Source organism: Acartia tonsa, chromosome 9 (genome assembly GCF_053477335.1).
Source record: "Acartia tonsa isolate MP-2025a chromosome 9, ASM5347733v1, whole genome shotgun sequence".
NCBI lineage: Eukaryota > Metazoa > Arthropoda > Copepoda > Calanoida > Acartiidae > Acartia > Acartia tonsa.
Window position 1 is genome coordinate 36,330,701 of NC_137268.1, and position 15,540 is coordinate 36,346,240.

At 34.0% G+C, this 15,540-nt stretch overlaps 1 protein-coding gene across 1 annotated transcript in view; it reads left to right on the forward strand.

Moving 5' to 3' along the window:
- The window catches only part of LOC145328850 (glycine receptor subunit alpha-2-like), a 316,261-nt gene that overhangs the window by 11,025 nt on the left and 289,696 nt on the right, over nucleotides 1-15,540 (forward strand). The gene's annotated exons all lie outside the window — the stretch shown is intronic.

Consider the following 15,540-nt stretch of genomic DNA (forward strand, 5'->3'; position numbering starts at 1 on the left):
TTCCCATTTATATCCCCCACCTCTTCCCCCCCCCATCTCTTCCCCCCCTCATCTCTCCCCCCCCCCCATCTCTTCTCCCCCATCCCTTCTCCCCACCCTGCAATGACCAAAGGGAAGGGAGCTAGAAAGCATCTTCGAAAAAATAGTACAGAAGATAAATTAACCTTTCCACCCCCCCCCCCCCCTCCACCACAAAACATTTTTAATGGGTGGAAGGGGATGTTATAAAATCTCAGCAGGAAGGATGAATAACCCCATTAAAAAAAATTGGGGGGGGGGGGGGGAGATAAAAACACTCATTTTGGAAATAATTTACCAAAAATTAACCTAATATGAGAAAATGATATTAAATATTTCTTTATTGGATGACAACATCTTTAAGTAGCAAAGCACAAAAAATCATTAATAAGAATACAGACAAGTAGATTTAAAGAGCATCTGTTGAAATAAATATATATTTTAGGTAGAAAAAGTGACAAATCCTTTTTCCTGTATGTTGTGTGATGACAGTCAAAGTAAATTACATACTGGATGCTCGAAACAGTGAGAAATTTTATTTTTTTAAATATTATAATCCACAAAAAAATCTATTGTACCATAAAAACCAAAGATATAATGAACTGTGTAAAAAATAAAAAAAATTACTTTCATTGTGATAAAAAGCAGAAACTATTTGGAAGGGCGCAAAGCGCAAATTTTTTTCTTCAAATATGCAGGGAGGGAGGGGTTTTTTGGGCTATTTATTACACTAGTCCCCAATATTTCATAGCAGAAACCATTTGGAAGGGAGCGAAGCGCAAATTTTTTTCTTCAAATATGCAGGGAGGGAGGGGTTTTTGGGCTATTTATTACACTAGTCCCCAATATTTCATATAAAATTTTCTTATTCGTTGGCTCAACAACTTTGGGGACTTTAATGGAATTTTGATTGGTTGGTTAATTAAGTCGAGTTTCCATACATTTCATCCACTAATTGTAATCTATATAAGGTAATTTTGTGTATCATCATTGGGGATGTACAAAATTTCTTTGGTAATAAGTTTATATTATACAAAATAAAATACTTCCTATAACCTGGTTTGTTATGTTCAGTGAAAAAAGATTATAACCTAATTTCTACACTAATTAAAAAATTTGGTAAGGTTAAATGAATAGTAAATGTCTGGTTGGCGCTAAGCGCAAAAATTTTTTTTTGGAGTATTTCTTGATCTTTTTTTTTGGAAACTGGGATAGTTTTGTTTTTGTAGGGTAGGGGGCAAAAAGGGGCATTTTTGTGGACCAGGGGGGGGGGCAAAATGGGGCATATTTTAACATTTAGGGGGGGGGGGCAGGGGGGGCGGATGCTAGGGGGGGGGGGGCGTTTTGGTCGCTAGGGGGGGGGGGCGTTTTGGTCGCTAGGGGGGGGCGATTGCCCCAAATGCCCCCTTCGGTTCGCATGCCACTGCATCTACTACATGCTAAAAACACCGACAAGCTATTTAAAAAATCACAAAAGTTAGGACACGTTTTTTTTGAGTTGTTTCTTATGAACATCTTGACAATAGTACGTTCTAAAATTATCATAACAATCAGTCATGACACTTCAGAGATAGGTTCTTAAAAAAGAATGCCGCGTTTTTTCGACATTGATTGATTGAACGAAGACGACATCGTTATACAGAGTATACAACTTAAGAATTCAAAATTTTAAAATTATTATTTTAGACATTTGTATAATTCGCTTTTGTTGGTACGGTCTTCATAGAAGAAAAACAAATTATCTTCAATCCATTTTTGCTGCATATTAATTAATGCATCTTTTTAGAGCTGTATTAGACATTATACAAATGGCTAAAATAATAATTTTAAAATTTTGAATTCTTAAGTTGTATACTCTGCATAACGATATCGTCTTCGTTCAATCAATCAATGTCTAAAAAATGTCGAAATAACGCGGCATTCGTTTTTAAGAACCCATCTCAGAAAGAGTTTAGATTAAACCAGGGAGGGAGGAGACATTGGACTGTAAATTATATTCGTTACCCACAGTTTTATAGCCAATAATTTAAACTACAGGAGGAGTAAAATTGTTAATTATTGGGTATGTAAATTTATCGTCCATTGTATTATCCCTTAAAATCTCTAGGCACAACTACTGTATAATAATGGTATGTGCGTTGGTATATTTGCAAAATATACATAGAAATTACTATATCTTACTTACTTTAAAAATTTCATAAGCAGTGATTTATTGATAATGGGCAAAATCCTATAAAATTGCTAGGATGGTTCCATAGGTAATATTTTTTCCCTCTATATCTCTTAAAGGAAACCCAAATTCCTATGCTAGCTAGGGAATTCATCATTTAAACAAACATTAGTTTGTTTTGTTTATTTTATATTTTCTCCTGTAAATAAGTTGGCTATAACTTAATAAAGTAATTTTTGCTGTTTTTACAACAACTATAAGACTCCTTCCTTTTTTATTAAAATGGTACAATAATAAAAAGGAGAAAAGGGTATGCAATGCAATAATAGTGTAGTAGGTTGACCGACGAAAAAGGGTGGTTATTAGAAGGGAAAGGGGATAATATTTAGAAAGTACCCTTTTTGAAAATAACCCGTTCGTTTCAGAAATATCCGGAAGAGTCCAGTTTAAATTTGATCAATGCGCAAAGTACATGAATGATAACGCCCGGGTGCGTCACATAAATTGTCCCTCCAGGAACACTGGTACGCAAACTCGCTATCTTTTAGTCAAAAACTTTGGGTACTTTTATTAAATTTTGATTGGTTATATTTATTTAGCCAACAGGAAAAGCACACAAAAAAATTTAAACCTTAGCACTATCAGAAGCTGTGATAATAGAGGTAGGGGGATCTAATGCCCCCTTGGTCTTCCTCCCCCCCCCCCCCCCCGATTAATTAAGGGGGCCTATCTTTAAGGGCTTAACAGTAAATAAATCGTCCTTTTATGAGTCTTAGGGTTATGGTTCAATTTTTCAGATTAAAAGATAATAAAACTTGACAATTTGTGTGGAGCTCCCTCAAATTGTTGACAGTTTGAAATAAAAAATAAATATTGCATAAAATGTTTACATAATCACCAACTTTTATAGTAGCAAAGCTACTCTTTAATTCACTTCGTCTGTCCGTCCGTAACACGATTTTCTCGGCTACTATTTTAGATAGACATATGACATTTTTAGTGAAGATTCTCTGTACCAATGAGTATCCAGTATATGATTTACTTGGTCCATTAATCTTAAATACTTTATTTTAGAAGGTTTCGTTAATTTCTGTGATTAATATTCTGTTTTTTTATGACATCTGAACATCTGCTTTATCCGTATTCCATCCATGATTTTTTTGCGCTTCACTACATTTGGTTGTTGCCATTCTTGTTATACTTAATACCGCACCCGCATTTTAGCGATGGCAGGCGAATTTAGGGTCTAATTTTATACAGTACATATGTTTTTTTCTTTGTACAAAACAAAGAGATTATTTAAACCAAAAACTAAAATAACTTTTGAAAGCAGTATTTTGATGGTTATTTGATTAAAGTAAAACACTAGAGGGTGAAAGGGTTAAATAACTGTATTTTCCTATCGCAATGACCTTGTGTCGAGTCTCAATTGGGTCTTTGACAATTAACCAATGGTTACGGGAATATTAACACGGCCAAGAAGCAGAAAACAATTTGCTAGCAGACCAGAAAATGTGGGGAGGTAGTTATCTGTATATACATCTATACAATAGATCTGTTGTTATTTGCCTGTATTCTTTTTAAAAACTTGCACATATATTCTTGGACTAAAGGGTATCTGACACGTGGGGATTAAATGGGATAAGACAATGGATGAAAAATTAATGTATATCCTTATAGAAAACAAGGATAACAACATCCATAAAAGCGAAGCTCTGAAACGGTAGGACAAACGGATATTGACACTTGTATAGTGTCATAAATGAATAATCAGAATATCAATTAGATCACGTAAAAATTTGTTGTTAAAAAAGTAAAAAAATCAAAATGGACGTACGGACATTCTGGTAATGATTATAGAGTTGCTACGCTTTCCAAATTTTACCTGACTACTACAGGGATCACCATGCAAAGTGTGAAATTGATAGGACAATTCTAACATGACTAAATTAACAAAAAAGGCTATCCGTCTCGGACGGTCAGACGTACGGATATCGACCCTAATTATAGAAAAGCTTCGCTTTAAAAAATGAACTAACACCCAATAGACAATTATGCAGGGCACTAAGTTGCACCTTTTGGGGCCAAGGCATTCCCCGTACTATGTTTATCTGTCAAAGCAGCAGTAGGAACCATTTTCAACGTTCATATATCCCCGACAACTAGCGAATATGCTACATGTTAAGCCACAGTCTCGAGTTCACATCCCTCTCTGCATAGAACCTTGGTTCTACCATAAATTGTTTAAGATGGCTAATATTTAGATACTATTACTGCTTGTTCACTATTAAACTACTTGAAATATTATTTATTATATGTTAGAAAGAAACTATTCACTCATCTTTAAAAAAATGAGTTTTTGTGTAAATAAATATTTTTAAAACCTAAATTTTCAAAAAATTTACAAAAACAAATGATTTTATCATTATCTTTACCTTTTTAGATTTATAAATTTATATTGTTTTTAAAGAGTTGAGTCCCCTACTGGCAATTTTTTTAACTACATTTAATAAAAAAAAATTAGGACAAGGTTTCGTGATTTTTAAAATAACGCAGGTTCTTTAAAAGTAGAAATGTATGTCCGTCTGTATGTCAACGTAGGTCAACTAGCTATTATTCATACTAATCCATGAATATCAAAGGGACCCAAATAGCCTAAATCCTGCCTTATACTAATACTTATATCTTGTAACTTGAGTTTATACATCTAATAGACTTTTTTTTCAAAGATACGACGGTTTGGGGAGAAAGGAATCACTGTGGGCTAGAATTGAATCAAGACAAAAGTAAGTGCCGAGCCCTGGGACCTATGTATAGTGAAAATAGACATAAAACCATGATGATTACAGGTAAAACCAAAATATTTCAGCGGGGGCTTTTTGAGAAAAATAGATTTGAAAATTTCAAGTTCAATTTTCACCCACTAGGAGTTGTCGCATAATCATGACAAGAAAAGCAAATATTATTTATTTAAAATTTTGAACAACTTTGCTTTTATGAAGTCCTTCTTAAAACCTCTCTATATATGATTTATTTTAGGCTGAATTTTCGTGACCTTTGCAAAGCAAGTGATAAAAATAGCCATTTATTAACTCCCTTCAGGAGTGGTTTTATGAAGAACTTTATAAAAGCAAAGTTGTTCAAAATTAAAAATAAATAATATTTGCTTTTCTTGTCAAGATTATGCGGCAACTCCTAGGGGGTGAAAATTGAACTTGAAATTTTCATATCTAATTTTCTTAAAAAGCCCCCGCTGAAATATTTTGGTTTTACCTGGAACCATCATGGTTTTATGTCTATTTTCAGCATACATAGGTCCCAGGGCTCGGCACTTACTTTTGTCTTGATTCAATTCTAGCCCACAGTGGAATGTATAACAAGAAATTAGGGTTGTTTAATTAAGGTGTATCTAAAAGTAAGATGTACATTGATTTAAATATTTTCGTCCTCTCCCTTTATTATTCTTTCTTCTACATACATATATAGTGTAATAAAGATGAATATTTTATGTACATTCATAATAAAAAGTTCCGCAAAATCACATTTTTCTTCAGTTCTTCACCCCCCTCCATCCCCCCTGGAAACTCAACCCTAGCTCCTACAATGAGATCTAAATACATGTAAGTTGTTTTCGACAAAGCCCAAATTGTGTTAAACATGATCCATGTGACGTAATAAAAATGAGGGATTATCCATCTCTTTTTTAGGGGTTTTCTTTCCCTCATTTTATTACGTCACATGGCGGATTTTTGACACAATTATAACACAATTTGGGCTTTTTTCCTGCGGGGCTGCTAATCGAAGCAATTATAGAAGTTGACACAGGGATTTCAAGGGATAAGACAAAATGCTTTAGATTAGTGTAGTATACATGTCCACTATTGGTTGAAAAGACTTTAGATTAGTGTAGTATACATGTCCACTATTGGTTGAAAAGTTTGGGCAGAGCCTAATCTAGATTTGATAAATAGGCTCCCAAGTTTTAATCTCAACATGTTTTCAAAACTTAGGGGACAAGCACAATATACAGTCCAATGTCACCTCACTCCTTCTTTCAATACAGATCCTGTAGATGCTATAGGAGCAGCCGCTATAATTTTTTATAATTAACTAGCATTTCGGGGCTCCGTATTTGAGAAGAAAGGGATAAATAGACTTGTTTCTTAAAATAGAATAGCATAAAACCATCCCAAGACCTATGTGAAGATTTACCGAAATGGAGAACTCAATCGGTTCAATAGTTTTCGATATCTTAAGCTACAGACAAAAAACTTTACTACTTCATATAATAGGTTACAAATTAAAGGGAGGGGGGGGGGGGGGAGTGCAAAATTTTTTTTTTTTTTGTAGAAATAAGAGATTTTGTGAAAAGTTGAAATATATATAAATATTGCGACAACGGAAGTTATGCGAGCTTATTCTCAAATCTGGGTGTGAATACAAAACATTGAATAACACTTTTTTAAATAAATACTTAAACGCTATAAAATTGTATTTGTGGTAGCCAACGGTTTTTGGACTTAACCCTTTACAGTCGGGCCCCTTGCCGCACCTTAATCGGTCGGGGGGGGGGGGGCGTTCAACACCCCCCCCTATTATCTCAGTTCCTGTTAGAGCCAGAGGGCAAAATTTTTTTGTGCAATTCCCCTGTTTGATAATGAATATCCAACCTTTTATAAGTCTAAGTCAAGTTACGCTTCTTTCACCTTTTTATTTAACAACCTTTGTTTTTAGGTCTTTTTTTTACTTAAAAATTTCAAACGGCTGTAATTTTCTTTCTTTTTTAAGCTAGAAGAACAATTTTTTTCCAGAAATTGTCATTTTTATGTAAATTTTACATTAAAGATATCAAAATATAAATTTCAGCGGCCGCAGCTGTACTTGGCAGCTGACAGCCGCCGCAGTTCGCTGGAAACGAAATTGAAATTTTAATACATTATGTAGACATATCAGAAAAGCTTAAGTTTAAAATTTGAAGTCTCTAAGTCAAAAATTGCGGCCACAGGAGCCTTTTAAAGATTTCTGGAGACCTGGAAGATCAGGACCTGCAGGATCATATTTGGAACCTGAAAGTGACTTTAACACCTGTATTTCATATAAGGATGTACTACTACAGGTTATTTTAGTATTTTGGTATGATAAAATGCTTTGTTTTAGTCAAAAAAATATTTTTGCTCTTTACCTGGATGACCCTGCCAGGTTTGCTGGCATCCTGTGCCCGCCAGGATGGAGATATTCAAAAAATTCCAACTCTCAGTTATGTGTCATACCCATGCTTAAAAAGTCACGCAGTTTGGGCTCTTTATCTTTTACACTCAGAAAATGAGATAGAAAAAACCGGAAGAGGGGGCGTTGAACGCCCCCCCCCCCCAATTAAGATGAATTTTAGCAAATCATCCAGAGGTGCATTATACTTATACTAGCGGCTACGCCCCTAGAAGCCTCTAGTGGCACTTTAAATGTTTGGTTTTTTGTTGCATTCAAGTTTCTACGATATGTTGCGTCAGAGTCTCTTTTTACTATACTACGATACCTTGCAATGTTACGTAGGAGTCTCTATACTTAGAATAATTTTTTTATATATTTTTATTTCCCGGGACCCATGAGAATCTACCCTGTTAAGGAGAATCTGATCGGTTCAGCGGTTAGTGAGATCCTTCAGTACAGACACACAAACATCCTGTTACTTTAGTATAAGGATAAATCATATGCAAGTTCCCGCAATTGTCTCAGTTTAAAAAAAGGTCCAAAATCGACCCACCCTAGGGTGTATTCACCCTCTTGACAAGATTAAACACCCCGATATACAAAGCCAATGGGGAGTGCTAAAAGCCACAACTCTCTTAATTTCAAGGGTGGTTTACCCCTCTAAACCTCCCTCTCAATTTGGGTTTGTCAAAAATAAGGTAGATGTCAAAATTTTCGTGTACGCTTCGCACACCCCTCTGGTAAAACTATGCACCAAAGAGAACATTGCATATGCCTTAAACATTAATTTTGATAGAAAGAATGATGTTTATTACTGAACTGTATGGAAACCGCAAACCCTATGTAAAGCTCAACAGACAATGTTATTTGTTGCTAAATTGTTTGGACACCGCAAATCCTATGGATATAATAAATCATAGAAACTCTTATATCTAAGATTAGAATAGGGACATTAATTCTAAAAGTTCCAGAGATCTTAAGGGATAAGACAATGGTGATCTTTATCAATTTATCGTCCAATGTTGAAAAACATAATTACCCCTTCTATAGTTTAATTTTATTGGTTAAAAGGTTTGGTTACTGTTAGTTTGTTTAATCAATTAGAGATTCAATTGAAAGTTTTTGGGTCAACAAATGAAAGAATGTCTTATTTAATTTTAGGTTTTAATACAATTATTTTCAAGAAACTTGTCCAATCGCTGCTTATATTTGTGTGAAGAATATGTAAACTTTATATACATTGTCTTTAGATTGTCTAGAAAAATTCCCCTTGTTGTAAGAGGAGCATTTAATTAAAAACCCCCCTTCCCCTGGAGTATGAGGGTTAAAAGTTGTTTCACCCCCTAAAAATTTTAGTGAATAAATAAATAGTGATTAAACCACTCAAAACGAAAATTTTGGATGTCTCTGACCCCACCCCTTCTTTTTAAAAAGTTTTATTGGTCTATATATATGAAAACTGGACAATTAGGGAAAATTTGCATCAAGTATAGGTATTAGCTTCCCTCCTATAAATCTATAGCATAGATGTATAACCCGATAACTATCTGGATCCCCCTGTTGGGGACCTTTTAAGTCTGCTAGCAAATTGCTTTCTGTTTTTTTTGTAGCGACTAGGCTGTCTTAATAATCCCGATTACAATGATTGATTTTCTAAGACCCAATTGAAAGTCGGCACAAGGTCCTCGGTAAGTTATTTAACCCCCTTCCCCTATATTTTTGTACGCTAATTTCCATCCTATGCGTATAGCGAATGCATAAAAGATTAACTAATTTTCTCGTGTTCATTCGAATCCGGTGAATAGGAACCGGTTCTCATCCATACGAAAAAACTATGTCTAGCATCGTATTATATCCAGCCTTCTACGAATATAAAAATGAACAATCATAAGATTAAAACTAGTTTTTTTAGCCCCGAGGTGCCGAAGGCACATAATTGTACATTCTATATACGCGGAAAGCCGTTTATAATACGATGAGAGAAATAACATTAAACACACTTTGGTCAAATAAATGTATAGAATATTTTCATCCTATGTGAATAGCGAATACATAAAAGATTTAACTAATTTTAAACACACTTTGGTTAAAAAATGTAAATAAAGTCCCTAAAATAAGTTATTCTGACTGAAACTTATTAACAAATGACTGAAGAAAAAAGGTGGCATTGTTAGGTATATATGCACATAAACAAGGATGACAACATCCATAAAAGCGAAGCACTGAAACGGTAGGACAAAGGGACATTAACACTCATATAGTGTCAGAACTGAATAATCAGAATATAAATGCATAAGAGTCGAAGCAAACTTGTAAGTAAATTTGTTGAAAAACTGCTTGATACAGAATAATGTTCATGGACATACTAACATTTTTAGGACTTGATTATAGAGTTGCTTTGCTTATAACATTATACTTTGTTGTCCCAGGAATCAACATGCCAAAAATCAGATCAATCGGATGATTAGATCACATAAAAATTTGTTGTTAAAAAAGTAAAAAAATCAACATGTTTAAAATGGACGTACGGACTTTCTTGTAATGATTATAGAGTTGCTACACTTTCTAAATCGTACTAAAGGAATCATTAGAAATCGATAGGACAAATCTAACATGCCTAAATTAACGAAAACAGCTATCCGTTTGTGACGGACGTACGGACGGACCGACCCTAATTATAGAAAAGCTTCTCTGTAAAAAAGGAGTTTTCATTCCATGCGACAACAAAAAAGATTGACTTATGTTTAAACACACTTTTGCTAAACAACTACTAAAAAATGAATATAAAGTTTCGCATATAAGTTATTCTGACTGTGACACATAAACAAATTTATCAGGATTTAAGTTGTCCACAAAGTTTGAGAATACTTGAGGGAGTCATTCAAAATATTCTACTTTTTTAGTTTATTTTCTACTTTTATTTTCATTATAAATCCGTTCTCTCAATCGTCTTCTTATCAAATTCTTCGGGGTTTTTTTTCAGTGAGAGTAGATTACACTTGTTCCCAAGTTTTATAATAACGTTTTTTTAATCGTTGGCTTAGCAACTGTTTTAGTGAATTTCGATTGGTTGATACATTAAGTTAGGTGTTCAAATGTCTCAACCACTATTTTATTCTACATAAGGGGCTATTTTGTGTATTATAATTGGGAATGTACATAAATTTATCGGTCCTTGACTTATCCCTTTAGACCCCTGTTTTTTTTATATATATATTTAAGAGTCCAAACAATTCCACCAATAATTTTGTTCTCCAGAAAGCAGCGTTGTGGAGCCGCCATATTTTGATGGAGCCGCAGCCGTAATTTTCGTTAAAAAACGTTAAAAATTTAACTTTTGAACCTTTAAAAGTAAAAAATAGACTAGGCAAAAAAATATGTTGAGTTTTTCTTGATATTAGGTGGGAGCCGGAGCCAAATCCGGAGCCGTTGTTTTCTTAGGCGGCTCCGCGGAGTCGCACCAAAATCAAACAGCTCCGCATTGCTACCAGAAAGGGTAATTTTGTTTATGATAATTGGAGGGGTACTACATCAATTCATCGCCTTTTCTACTCCTTTCTTTGGTGGTAACAATTGTAGCACCAATAACAACGTTCTACAAACATATAGAGAGGGAAGAATATCCAGGGATCTGAAGGGATAAGACAATGGATGACAAATTATTATAAATTGCCTAACTTATTCTTGTTTTACTAAAAATGGATGTATATTTTGTGATAGAGGATTTTTGTTTTAAATTTAGGTTGCTTTTACCGTCCTCCGATATTGGTCAATACGTTCCTTCATGTTCAGGGGATTGGATGGTCGTAAGGGAGGAGGGGTATCGCTGTATTTGCCTGCTGGGAGAAACATTTTATCAGGGTATGCAAAAATCTCTCAAAATATCCATTGTATTAACAAATCAAGATTTTCTAAATGTCCTAGAAGCCAGCGAATGAGAGAAAGTGTCTATAAAACTTTGGGTACGAGTATAATTTTGAGTGCAATGTCCCCTCCATCCCTGAGAATATCAGGCTTTAAATCCTTATACTTAAGACACATATAGAATATTAAACATGGCCATCACAATAAAGTTAAAGAATAGAGCAACTATATAAATGGTGGAATAGGAAAAACAATAACTTATCATATTTGTATGTATGGATGATATATTGGTATATGGAAAGTTTGTCGTCAACTTGACATGCTAATATGAACCTCATTTATTGGTCAGTTTGTTCATCCATTGGGAGTCAAAGGGATGGGGTAAAGAGGGAGGATGAGGGGGTATATCTATTTTAGCTAGCTGCGAGCTTTACTTTTTCTTCATTTGTCCTATATCTGTTTGACCTGATAAGATTAACACCTGATGGAAAAGGGCGGGTTAGAGAAAATCAAGGAAATTGAAAATTGGACTTGTTACCAAATATAGAAACCCTTTATCTTTTCCGTTGGCTTTAACACTTTTGGTACTTTAAATTGAATTTTGATTGTGTCAAGACCTTGCAACCAATAATATCAATCAATCTATTGAAGTGGTAATTTGTTTATTATCACAGGAGATGTGCATCAATCTATCATCCATTGTTATATCCCTTAAGAGGAAAATCTGTCCTGATATTGAGGAGTATTAAAGTAAGAGGTTGAATGATAAATTTTTCTTGTTCTTTCTTAAAACTGCAAAATTATGTCTTCCGTAGCTTTTTAATAGTAAAAAAATATACAGTAAATAGAAACTTTTAGAAATTTTATCTAAATAGACAAACTTACATCCTATTACTTAAAAAAGTAAAAAAATGCAAAGAAGTATTACATTTTTTTTCAAAATGCTTTCGACTGAAAATTAAATGACCAAGTTGTGACAAATTTAATAGACAGACAAACAAACATCTTACTACTTTGGCATATAGACATGAATACCTTCCTATTGTATAAAAATAAGCAGTTAGCTTTTTTGTCTTTAGCGAAGGATCTAGCTAACCGCTGAACCAAAATATATCTTTACGGAGAAGCTTCTTATAGGTCCATGGAAGGTATTTAACTATTTTGGGGTGAGGGTTTCTCCACCTAACCAGTAAAAAAATTTCACCTCCATTTTTTTCCTACCCAACTTACGTGGCGTAGCCGCTAGTACTACATATTGACTACATAGAACGACAGGGAATGATTACCTTATTCTTTGATGCTGGAAAAATTCAAATAGACAAGACAATAGAAAAGTTTAAAAGATTGATGTAGAATATTCGTGGATATTACGACAGGAGAAAAATTGTCGTCAATTTAGCTTGCTAACATGAAACTCTTTCATTGGTCAATTCGTTTATACAGTAGGAGGGGAGGAGATGGGGTAAAGGGGGAAATTATTATTTTAGCCCGCTGCGTGTAGATCCAATATTAGTGTAACACACACAAATACAGCAACTGCTGTTTTTAAGATCCTTGGGGGCATACAAATGCAGGGCGACCACCCCAAAACAAAAAAAATATAGTATTTTTATAGTATATTTTTTAAATCCATATAGTATATATAGTATATTTTTTTGAACACATATAGTATGATATAGTATCGGACTTAGAATTATTTAGTAATACATAGTATATACATCATCATTAATAACTCAAAGCAAAGCTGTTAGGTATCAAAGCAATTTCACATATAAGGGGCTTACTCTGTGATTATTAGGCTAGGTATTAATGTGAGACTAAAGGTTATTTAGGATAAAAGTTTACTTTTGGTTAGTATTTCACATATATCTAATCATTTTTTGGATAGGTCTAAGGTTCAGGTGCTACAGGCTAGCTGGAAGGTGGTTTTTGGACAAGTAAAAAAAAATTAAAATTTCTGTTTGAAGAGTTAGAGATAAACTTATAAAACAGAATATGCATCTTTTTGAATGCTATTAACATATCTGAAGAAAATTTAAAATCGGCCTCCAAGTTCTGCTCCTGTAGGCCTCCAGGTCCACTCTGGACAGGTAAAAAATTCAAATTTTTTTTTTGAAGAGTTAGAGGTCAACTTATAACACAGAATATGCATCTTTTTGGATGTTATTAACATAACTGAAGAAAAAAAATCGACCTCCAAGTTCTGGTCATGCAGTTAAAAAACAAACTTCCCTAAATTGAATTGAATAGTTATTGGTATATTTGTTAAACAAAATGAGCTTATATTTGGATGTTATTTATATATTTAAAGGAAAAAATAAAATTGGCCTCCAGGTTTAGGTGCTGCAGGCCTCCAGGTGGACTCTGGAAACGAATAAAATAAAAATTTCAAATATAAGGAGTTAGAGGTTAATTTATTAAACAACATAAGCATCTTTATAGATGCTATTTATATGTTTAAAGAAAAAATGACAATCGAACTCCAGGTTTTGATGCTGCAGGCCTCCAGGTGGACTCTGGACAGGTAAAAATCAAAATTTCTTATTTATAGAGTTAGAGGTATGTTTATACAACACCATACACATCTTTTTCGATGTTATTTACATATCTGGAGAAAAAATACAATTGACCTCCAGGTCCAGGTGCTGCAGGCCTCCATGTAGACTCTGTCCAGAGAAGGCCTGAACTTGACGACAGATTTAAATTTTTTCTTCAGATATGTTAATAACATCCAAATAGATGCATATTCTGTTTTTTTAAGTTGACCTCTAACTTTTCAAATTAGAAATTTGAATCTTTTACCTGTCCTGATTAAACCTGAACTTGGATCCCGATATGTTAATATTATCCAAATAAATGAAAATTCTGTTATATAAATAGACCTCTAACTCTTCATATAAGAAATTTGATTTTTAACCTGTTCAGAGTGGACCTAAAGGCCTGCAGGACCTGAACTTGGAGGCCTATTCATATTGTAATTTCTTCAGATATGTTAATAAGATCAAAAAAATACATATTCTGTTTTATAAGTTGACCTCAAAAAATAAGAAATTTGATTTTTTTACCTGTCCAGAGGGGACCTGGAGGCCTGCAGGGCTTGACCCTGGGGGCTAATTTTCATTTTTTTTCAGATATATTAATAACATCCAAAAAGATACATATTCTGTTTTATAGGTTGACCTCTAACTCTTGAAACAAAAAATTTGAATTTTTACCTGTCAAAGGTGGACCTGGTGGCCTGCAGGACCAAGAATTGGAGGCCAATTTTAATCTTTTTCTTATGTTAATAACATCCTAAAAGATGCATATTCTGTTTAATAAGTTGTTCTCTAAATTTAACAAATTTTTTACCTGTCCAGAAACCACCTTTTAGCCTGCAGCACCTGAACCTGGAGACTTATCCAAAAAAGGGGGAGGGGGGGGGGGGTTAATGCAACCATCTCGTAATCAATGATTAAATGGCACTTAGAAATCGAATTTTGATCTGAAATTTTGCATGAAAAATCCTTGGTAGGTCTATTTTCCCTAAAACCAACAAAAAGTTGGAAAAGTAACATCTAACAGCTGGCAGCTCAGCTGTTTTGCCATTTTTTGGTATCTTAATAGCAAATTAGTCACGAAACCTATCTCCACGTAATCTTTTTGCCGCTCAGAAACCTTATCAAACGGTTCTAGCCGGTAGCTGTTGGCACTAGAAATTTTAAAAATGGTTATTGCTATCATTTAACATGAATTTAACCAAAAATATGTTTTAAAAAGTTGATTCCTACGTAATTCATGATGAATTTGCCCTGAAAATAGGCAAAAAACGGCTAAACAGCTGAGCCACCAGCCGTTACTTTTCCAACTTTTTGTTCGATTTAGGAAAAATAGACATACCAAGGATTACTCATGAAAAATTTCAGATCGAAATTCAAATTCTAAGTGCCATTTAATCATTGATTACGAGATGGTTGCATTAACCCCCCCCCCCCCCCCCCCCTTATTAAATATAAGTGAACTACTACCCAAAAGTAAACTTTTATCCCAAATAACCTATAGTCTCACATTAATACCTAGCCTAATAATCACGGAGTAAGCGAAATTGGCAAAACTTCCCCCTCACCCTTAATTTAATTCTATGAAAAATAACTAAAATTTAAATCATAATCCCAAACAAAAATATATTTTAAAGGATTTTCTTCATCTCTTTCTTACTGTAGAGCTTTATGTATTTTTGTCATATCACAGTTTAATTTAAGGCCCCCCGCAGGGGCTAGAAATAGGAGAAAACCTACTGT